The sequence below is a fragment of the Sardina pilchardus genome, chromosome 2 (assembly GCF_963854185.1).
Source record: "Sardina pilchardus chromosome 2, fSarPil1.1, whole genome shotgun sequence".
Lineage (NCBI taxonomy): Eukaryota > Metazoa > Chordata > Actinopteri > Clupeiformes > Clupeidae > Sardina > Sardina pilchardus.
In genome coordinates, this window is record NC_084995.1 from 24,262,365 (window position 1) to 24,272,742 (window position 10,378).

General features: G+C 38.4%; 1 long non-coding RNA gene across 1 annotated transcript; it reads right to left on the bottom strand.

Moving 5' to 3' along the window:
• Positions 1–8,707: 8,707 nt before the first annotated feature.
• LOC134101686 (uncharacterized) lies at positions 8,708–10,378 on the bottom strand. The gene is made up of 2 exons (XR_009941437.1): positions 10,225–10,378; positions 8,708–8,945 (listed from the first exon to the last, which is right to left on the bottom strand). It is a non-coding gene; the product is annotated as an uncharacterized LOC134101686 (long non-coding RNA).

Below are 10,378 nucleotides of genomic sequence, written 5' to 3' on the forward strand. Positions count from 1 at the left end.
CATGTAAAATAAGAGACTCAATGTGCATTTTCAAAATTATTTATTGTAAGAACTATGTTGTTTTGGTGCCAGTTTAGTAAGGAGTTTTCGAGTTCAATTCACCTTTTCGTTATAGCCCATATCTAAAGATATCAGTTAGCTGCTAACGGTAAGCGTAGTGTTCAGTCAAATTCAGGCAATATTGTAATGACATGTATGTTTACTCCTCAATAGCTGTTAGAATAGCTGTTTTAGCATGAGCTTGTTAATAGCAATTTGTAAACTACCACAAGCTCTTATTTTAACCTTTCAGTATGTTTGAATTTGGAATGTCATGTAGATTTAGTCAGTTATGCTACTTGGCTAGAAGCACAGATTTTGGACTACTATTCTCCGATTGTCTCTTATTAGTGGGCTAAAATCTTTATTTAGTGTACATTAAGAGTTTATACTTCTTTTGATCTGCGGAGGGTGCTATTGAAGCAATGTTAGTACAGGTTCATCATTGATCAACCTGGACCAACATCACTACATTGATCCTGGGCCGTCATTACCATGTTGACCCAGGAGCAACATTTTCTCATTGACCCTGGGCTAACGTTACCATGTTGACTCAGGAGCAACATTTTCTTGTTGAGCCCGGGCTAACGTTACCATGTTGACCCAGGAGCAACATTTTCTCATTGACCCTGGGCTAACATTACCATGTTGACCCAGGAGCAACATTTTCTCGTTGAGCCTGGGCTAACATTACAATGTTTTTTTTTTTTGAACTTTATTGCCAATAGAGAACTTAAAGGCAATCACAACCATACATACAAACATATCACACACAAAGAAACAATACAACTAATATACATATAAACATACATAGAAATGAAAATAAAATAAAATGAAATACATAAATGAATAAATAATAATAATACAAAAATACATAAAAATAAAACAAAAGGGGGTTCACCTTGATTGTGAGCTTATTACATTAATCTTATATAAATATATATTATAAGTATATGCTTAACCCATATATAGAATAACAGGTGTCCATCTCCTAAGGAATAGGGGTAATTTTAGCTGTAGGATGGCAGTCATGTTCTCCATCATTTGGATTTGATTACACCTCAGTCTCCATTGAGCCACCGTAGGAGGCTCAGACTGCATCCAACACATTGTAATCATTTTCCTTGCGATCATTAGTAGGACATGCAGAATATAACACTGGTCTTTTGTAAAGGTTTGTTCTGTTGTTTTTTCCAGCAAAATGAATACAGGGTCAAATGGTATGTCCATGTGAAGTATCTTCTCCAGTTCTTCCTTAATGTCTCTCCAGTATGGCTGTATCTTGGGACAATCCCAAAATATGTGGGTATGGTCTCCTACCCTCCCACAGTTTCTCCAACATTCATTATTACCCCTATTGTTAAACATACTAATCTGAAGTGGGGTCCTAAAGAATCTCACCTTTACCTTCCAATCAAACTCTTTCCATAATTGACTTCCCACCCCTTTATGACATTCAGTACATATATCCTCCCATATATCATTTTCAATTATTGTATTAAGTTCCATCTCCCATTGTCCTTTTATGTGTAAAGTGTTGTCTGACATATCTGATGTTAGTTTTTTGTATATTTGAGACACTTGGTGCTTTGTTATTATGCGGTGTTCCAGTATATGTGTGAAATGTGTTTCAATACAACTGGGGTCTCTCCTGAGTAGGTCCCAGTCTGCATGTTTTGTTATGTAGTTCCTAATTTGAAGATATCTATAAAAGTCACTTTGGGGCAGATCAAATTTATCCTTAATTTGTGAGAAAGTCTTGACAACCTGTCCATCTAGAAGCTGGTTGATTATTCGTAGGCCTTTCTCAGCCCATCTTCTAAAGACTATGTCCACTAAAGATGGGAGAAATTCTAAATTACCTACAATGGGCAAGGCCCTTGACAAAGCTGCCCTTCCTCTTAGGTGTCTTTGGATCGTATTCCAAATCTTGAGGGTGTATTTTGTGTATATGTTCTTAACTTTGATTTTCTTTTGTGATTGTTGGCTGAGGAAGGGCAAAATATCTAGTGCTATTCCTGGTAGACAATTCTGCTCAATGGACACCCAACCCATTTCACCTCTGGCTATCCATGCTACTATTGTTCTGAGCTGGGCTGCCCAATAATACACCTTTAAATTAGGTAGACCCAGACCACCTTTTTCCTTAGATGACATCAATATTTTCAACCTGACTCTTGGTCTCTTATTTTGCCAGATGAATTTTGATATACGTTTTTCAAGCACTTTAAATGTGGACTGGGGAACTATAATGGGTAACGACTGAAATAAGAACAGGAGCCTAGGCAAAACATTCATTCTCACAGATTCAACCCTACCAAATAGTGACAAAGGTAACATTTCCCATCTACTTATGTCTATATTGATTTCTTTTATCAATTTAGTGTAGTTTGCGTTATATAATTGTGAAGGTTTCGGTGTTAGGAAAATCCCCAGGTATCTAAATCCCCGCTGCGACCTCCTAAAAGAGACTAGGTTATCTAGTTGTGAGGGCCAGTTACCTACTATCATCATGGCTTCAGATTTATCTGTATTAACTTTGTAACCTGACACAATACTATAAGCATTAAGGCTATTCATGAGTGCTGGGATAGAGGTAATAGGATTTTCTATAAATAATATTATATCATCAGCAAACAATGAAATCTTATGCTGAACATTTCCTTCATCCCTTATACCCTGAATATGTGGATTGGTTCTTATTAGCTCCGCCAGTGGTTCAATACTTAGCGCGAAGAGAGAGGGGGACAGAGAGTCTCCCTGTCGCGTTCCCCGTCCCAGTGGGAAAAAATGTGAGCAGTGTCCATTGACTCTCACTCTAGATATGGGTTTTTTATAAAACATTTTTATCCACTTAATGAATGTTTCATTAAAGCCCATGTTTCTGAGGGTCTGTTGGAGGAAGAAAAGGTCCACTCGGTCAAATGCCTTTTCGGCATCTAGGCTCAGGAGCATTGATGAAACATCTCTACTGGCTGCAACTGCTTGCAAATTAAGTACCCTTCTAACATTGTCCATTCCCTGTCTATTATTAATAAATCCTGTCTGATCTAGTTTCACAAGTTTATGTATATATTTTTGTATTCTCTTTGCAATTATTGAGGTTAGAATTTTTAGATCTACGCATAACAAACTAATTGGGCGGTATGACATACATTGTGTAGGATCTTTATTTACTTTATGAATTACACTGATTACTGCTTCTGACCATGAGTGCGGTGGGTCTCCCTCTCTCAAGGCATAGTTATAGACTCTGTTCAATAATGGTATTAATTTATCTACAAATGTTTTATAGTATTCCCCTGGGAATCCATCTGTCCCTGGCGATTTGTTATTTTTAAGCTTAAGAATGCTCTCTTTAATTTCCTCATCTGTAATTGGAGATGATATTGCATCAGATTCTGATGGTGTTAATGCATTTAATTTAATCAACTTAAGAAAATTTTCAACGTTTTCTTCTTTATGGGGGTCCCTCTCTTCTTCATATAACTTTTTATAGTAGGTAGCAAATGCCTCCGCAATCTCGTTAGGCTGTGTTAAAGTCCTACCTTGGCGTGGGCATGATATCTTATGTACAGTTCTATTAGATTGTTCTTTCCGCAGTTGAAAAGCCAGCAAGCGGCTGGCTCTATTTCCCATTTCGTAATATTTCCTGTTCAGAAATCGTAATGCTCCTTCAGTTTTAAAAGTTAACAGGTCATCTAATTTGTTTCTAGTTTCTTTTAATAATCCTAAAACCTGTGGGTTGTTTGTCTGTTTATGTTCTGACTCCAATATCTTAATTTCTTTCTCCAGTTTGTTTTGTTCTGACTGCCTTTGTTTTTTCAGCCTTGAGGAAATAGCAATGATTTTACCCCTCATCACTGCTTTAGCTCCCTCCCATAAGATAGAGGGGGATACAGATCCATTGTCATTTAATGCCATATAATCTATCAGCTCTTTCTGTATTTCTTCTTTAGTGAGCTCATTACTCAACAAAGAAACATTCAATCTCCAGTACTTAAACTGTTTACAAGGTCCCATGCTTATCTTTAGAGTCACAGGTGCATGATCTGAGATTGTGATGGGTTCTATGTTGCAGTCACTGGTCCTGTAAAGTTCTGTTCCAGATATCAAAAACATGTCTAATCTAGAGTAACTTCCATGTACCTGAGACATGAAAGTGAAATCTTTCTCTCTAGGATGTAGATATCTCCATATGTCAACTAAACCCAACTCATGCATCATTGCTTGTAGAGTAGTAGATTTTTTAGACACTGAACCCACCGTTACTGGGAGCCTATCCATATTTGGTTTCAGGACACAGTTAAAGTCTCCTCCTATTAAAATAATACCCTCTGCTTTATCTGCTACTAATGTTCCAATATTTTTGAAAAAATCTCTGCTGTCTTCATTTGGAGCATATACATTTAATAAAGTTATTTTTGTACCACCAATAGTCCCTTTCACCATCACATATCTCCCTTCCTTGTCTGTAATTGTCTGTATGTGGCTAAAGTAGACTGATTTATTAACCAGAATGGCCACCCCCCTTTTCCTACTACTCTCAAAGGAAGAACTGAATACCTGGTCCACCCATTCTCTTTTTAATTTCAAGTGTTCTTTTGCTGACATATGAGTCTCCTGTATCATTGCTATTGAGCAGTGTAATTTTTTAAGTTGGCTTATTATCTTTTTTCTTTTGATTGGACTGCCTAGACCTTTAACATTATAACTAACACAAATTAAACCATCCATGTCTTATGTGAAATTCTGAATTTCCACCCCAACACTCTCACCTTCAAAGGTACATACATGGAACAATAATGTAAGCATACTTTTTGCCCAACATTGAACTCAAGGTGAAAGAAGAAACGTAAGTATAAAATAGAACAGTTAAAGAAAACATAACAATAATAAACCATAGATTTCCAAATACCCAACTGATTTCCTATAAGCCCATAGAGTTGTTTAGTCCCCAGACTATTAAGAAAACCAGCCCCCGCTGTAACCTGGGCGAAGGATGGTGACCACTCCTTCGTGGGAATCACACAATGTGTGTCGGCGCTGTTGGTGTCCACCTCGTGGATCTGTCGCTGCGCCCGTCAGCAGAGTTCCATCCAATATTGAAGAGAATAGTCATTATCCTAACCGTTTCGCTGTAACATTTCCTCTAATAGAAAACTTGGCATGTGCTTAAAAGTTCATTGATCTTTGGCAAAGAAGGCATGCATATCCGCGCGTGTCAGCATCGTTGAAGTTCCTTCACTTCTCCCCTCTGCGCTTTTCCAAGTAGGCCTACCATACCTGGCCATCTCCCCTTCCATCTTTTCACGCTCGTCTATCTTGGGGTGAATATCCACCTCTCGAAGTGTTGGAAGGGCTTCTGTGATCGTCGCGAAAGTCTTTTCACCAGAATCTAAACATATCTTTAGCTGTGCTGGGTAGATGCATTTGGCTTTGATATCTTTCTGTTTTAAACTCTTGATCACTTTTCTCACCTCCGTTCTTTTCTTTTGCAAGTCTGGGGAGTAGTCATGATCGAAGTAGATCTGCTCTTCGTTGTAGACAATTTTCTGTTGTTTCCATGCTTGTCTGAGAATGGCTTCCTTCACAGAGTAATCCACGAATCTTACTATGATGGACCTGGGAGGGTCGGTGGGTTTTTTTGGCTTGGCTGTGAGCGCTCGGTGTGCTCTCTCAATTTGCAAGTTTGCATCAGGCCTGGGGTCGAGTACTGATTTCAACAGCTCCTTTACAAATTCCTTCGTGTCTGCACCCTCGCTTCCCTCAGGCACTCGATATATCCGTAGGTTATTGCGTCTAAGTCTATTTTGCAAATCTTCGCATCGAGCCGTTAGATCTACATCTTTGCGCAACAGGTATCTCAATGCCCTCTCATACCTCATCCCATTGTCCTCCATCTCGCCAACGCGATCCTCCACTTCTGTTGTTCGTGTGTCTAAGTTTTTTACTTCACCCTTTAGCTCTTCCATAGATGATTTTATTTCGGCAAGCGAGGCCTTGATTTGTTCTTGCCCCTCGCGGTTTTCGGCTCGCATCTTTTCCAGCTCAGCCATTACTCGTGACTCGTGGTCCATGTTGGGCCCAACAACTTGACCTTGCGTCGTATTTCTACTCTCTTCCTTCGGGCTTTCGCTTTTTTTCGATCCTTTGCCTCTAGATGATGTTGCCATCCTGTCAATGTAGTTGTTTTTGCCAAGTTTTCATCGATTTGTTAGGATTTTTAATGGTCAGATAGACGGAGCTCCGCTGTTAGCTTATACCCTGCACATGACGTCACCGGAAATCCAACATTACAATGTTGACCCAGGAGCAACATTTTATCATTAACTATTTGTGCCAGTTTATTTGCTTATATGCGTTGGACTAAACATTGATAGTAAAGAGTTAGCCTTTAACAGAACAATGTTTTCTTGTTGACCCTTTGCTTGGACTAGACTTCAATATGTATACCCTGTCAGAGTATTCAATTAATTGGCCGCAATCCCGGTGTGAATGGGATCTTATATCAATATAGTAAAGTGCTCCAAGAAAACATTTCTTGCCCTACCTTTAAGTTAGCGTACTCAGTAACTGACAGTGGTATTTGTGTGTTGTGTGCATTTCAGAGATGGAGGATATAATCAAGGAAGCAGTTTTTAAAGAAGAAAAAAAGAGGGAAAGAAGGAAAAACACCAAGCTTCATATCCATTTTCTGAAAGAAGTTGATGAACAGGCACATATTAGAAAGATTAATAATGAAGAAAACACAGCATCTTTCAGGAAAACATGCTATTCCAGTTTCAGTGACCAAAAAAGGTGATGCTACAGTATTTGTTTCACTGTGCAAGGTCTGGTCCTGTGTCTGTAAAAAGCCAAAGAGTCACTGGATGCAAAGCGTACGTTTCATTCAAAGTCAGAAATTATCATAAAGGTTTGAAAGTGGTAGTGCAGAGAACGTGCAACGATAACAGTAGGCACAACCCACTTTTAAAAGAGGATGGCCACTGCCATCGTATTCATCCAGACCTTATTCTGGAGATTGAAAAGTGGATCACTCTTGGACTTAAACCAGACATCATACTCCTCCAAGCCAATGAATGGTCACGAAAGCAAGGGAAAACCTATATAGAGATGTTGTCATGCCTCCTTTTTGGGGATTTTTTTTATTTCATAAAAAAATAAAATGTATTTAATACCCTGGAATACATGCTTTTAAGGAGAATGTATTTGTTGTTGAAACTAGCCTTTTTTTCTTTCACCCGATTGTGTCCTAGATCTTTTTATCTACACCATATGCATCCCACCCTGTTAATGCCACACTGGAAATTGCTTTGACTGTGGTGAGATCCAGGGCAAAAGCTGTGCTCAGATCAGTAATCAAATAATTGGTAATTGTTGAATGATTGTGCTGTAACCGTATCGTACACTGATACCTACACTTAGTTGAGTCAAATTGTTTATAATTGGGGCATATCTGTCATACGCTAGCTATTTGTTTATCCAGCAAATAGCGACGTCCACAGACAAGGTGGAGTATGTTGCATGATTTTATGTATTGAAGCAAGTCAAATTTGTAGTTTCTTATGTCTCATTTCATCAAACTACAAATACGCTACCCGATCTGGTAAAGTTACATAGTGCGGTTATAGCCAATAGAGGGTCGCAGAGTGAAAGCAGAAGTGCCGTTCACCCTGTTACGAGTTGATGAACCGCTGAAATGATTTTGGAAACATTATTTTAACATGTGGGAGATCCGGGGCCTTTTCACACACTTTGAGGCAGTCAGCTATACCTTGAGATTTTTAAATATTTAATCTAACTAAAAACATCTAATGCAAAAGTGGCACATATGGTTATATTCTAGAGGTCCTCCACAATAATTATATGAGAGTAAAGTGGAAACTACTGTAGTTGATTTAAAGTTTCTGATGGTGTCACTTATAAATTATGTTTCTAGGACAAAAACTAGCAGAAATTGAGATGTAAGTTTGGAACAGTTTTTCAAATCCCCAGGGGGGGATTTAGACTCGGGTTAAGGTACAAAAAACTCTTTCGTGTTGCTTTAAAAATAACCTTCACCACGGCACCAGATAGACATGTAATTGAGAGATGAGGAACAGGCCTACTCTTTCTTCTTACAGCCCGTTGGCCCATGATTCTTCAAACCTAAAATTCCCTAGACCTCTACTTTTACCTCAGCTTTACCCATAAGGTATGGTAAGGTATGTAATAAGGTAATGTTAATTTCAGGGTTACTTTGGTGTTCCAGCATTTTCAATTAAAGATATTGAATGTTATCAATCACTTTGTGATAGACCTCTGTATAAAAAATGCTCTCATGAATAATACAAATGTTAAAGTTGTAGTGTAGTGATTTTGGCCTATACAGGCCTCACTGAACCAAGCCTATTTGAAGTTTGCCACAGGAAGCAAAGAGAGAAAGTGGGATGTGTTTTTATGTCTGTGTAAGTGCACTTATACTGCACATCTGACCAGCTGATCTGTAGGTAAAACTATATGTGCCTGGAATCAAATTTAGTTACGTATGTTTAAGTTGTTTTTAAACAGAAGACCATAGGTGTCACAAAGTCAAATGAAATACCCCAAATGTTATGAAAATATTCATGAAAAATTGTCTTTCATTGATTCAGATGTCCTGTATGAACAAAGACAAAAAGCCCAATTACATCTAATTATATGACATTTAATTAGACTGAAACACAACTGGGGGTTTTAAGACAAAAAACAATGTGGCTTTACAACAAAAAACACAACTAAAAGGACAACTAGTGCCTTTCATTTGCCAACCCTGTCCAGCTTGTCAATAAGAAAAGACATAGTAGCATCCAAAGCTGGAGATCCAAATTGATGATTCCATCAAGGCTGCTTTCAGGTTGCTTTGTAATTTCTGAAGTGTCTTCCTGTAATGAGGATACGCAAATGTTACGTAAGAATATGAAAAATAAGACTTTGAAGAACAAGAGTGCATTTTGTCTCATTACAAAAGACAACTTTGGATAACACTAGACAGTAACAATAGTTTTCATGAACTCTAACAGGAAGACTTCAAAGAACAGTGCATTGCATTTTCATGCAATAAATAATAAGGCATAAGCATAAAACAGTAGTGTGGGTCAGTGTAACTGGAAAATGGAAAGTGTATAGTGTTAGTCTAGGATGGAAGAACACTTAGTTACAGTACATCAGCAGATGCAGCATCCACTACGTCACAGACTGTGTCAGCAGTAACATCCAATGCCAGTCTAGTGGCAAAACCATTGGCCAGCTCCTTTGCTTCCTGCTCTGACAGGGCACTGAATATTGTTGTCCTTGTTTTTTTCTTTTTGGGTAAAGCTTTTACGATAGCAGGCACATTCTTTTTTTGCGTCCCTGAAAAGAACAGTAATTGTGCAATGTTAGGAAAATGTTGCTCCTGGGTCAACATGGTAACATTAGCCCAGGCTCAACAAGAAAATGTTGCTCCTGGGTCAACATGGTAACGTTAGCCCAGGCTCAACAAGAAAATGTTGCTCCTGGGTCAACATGGTAACGTTAGCCCAGGCTCAACGAGAAAATGTTGCTCCTGGGTCAACATGGTAACGTTAGCTCAGGGTCAATGAGAAAATGTTGCTCCTGGGTCAACATGGTAATGACGGCCCAGGATCAATGTTGGTCCGGGTTGATCAATGATGAACCTGTACTAACATTGCCTCAATTAGCACCCTCCGCAGATCAAAATAAGTATTAACTCTTAATGTACACTAAATAAAGATTTTAGCCCACTAATAAGAGACTAATCGGAGAATAGTAGTCCAAAATCTGTGCTTCTAGCCAAGTAGCCTAACTGACTTAATCTACATGACATTGCAAATTCAAACATATTGAAAGGTTAAAATAAAAGCTTGTGGTAGTTTACAAATTGCTATTAACAAGCTCATGCTAAAATGTCTAACAGCTATTGAGGAGTAAACATACATGTCATTACAATATTGCCTGAATTTGACTGAACACTATGCTTACCATTAGCAGCTAACGGATATCTTTAGATATGGGCTATAACGAAAAGGTGAATTGAACTCGAAAACTCCTTACTAAACTGGCACCAAAACAACATTCTTACAATAAATAATTTTGAAAATGCACATTGAGTCACTTATTTTACATGGGAAATTGTTGAGAAGAAACAGTGCAATGACTTACCTACACAGAGCTGGAAAGATGTTGATTTCGGGAGGGAAATTTTGAACAGGGGGTGAAGTCGCACATTGATGACATCACATAGCAGCGATTGGTTAACAGAGTTGTTGGACCTGGAACAACTTTAGGCAGTTGTCCCTGGAACAACGGCTACTTG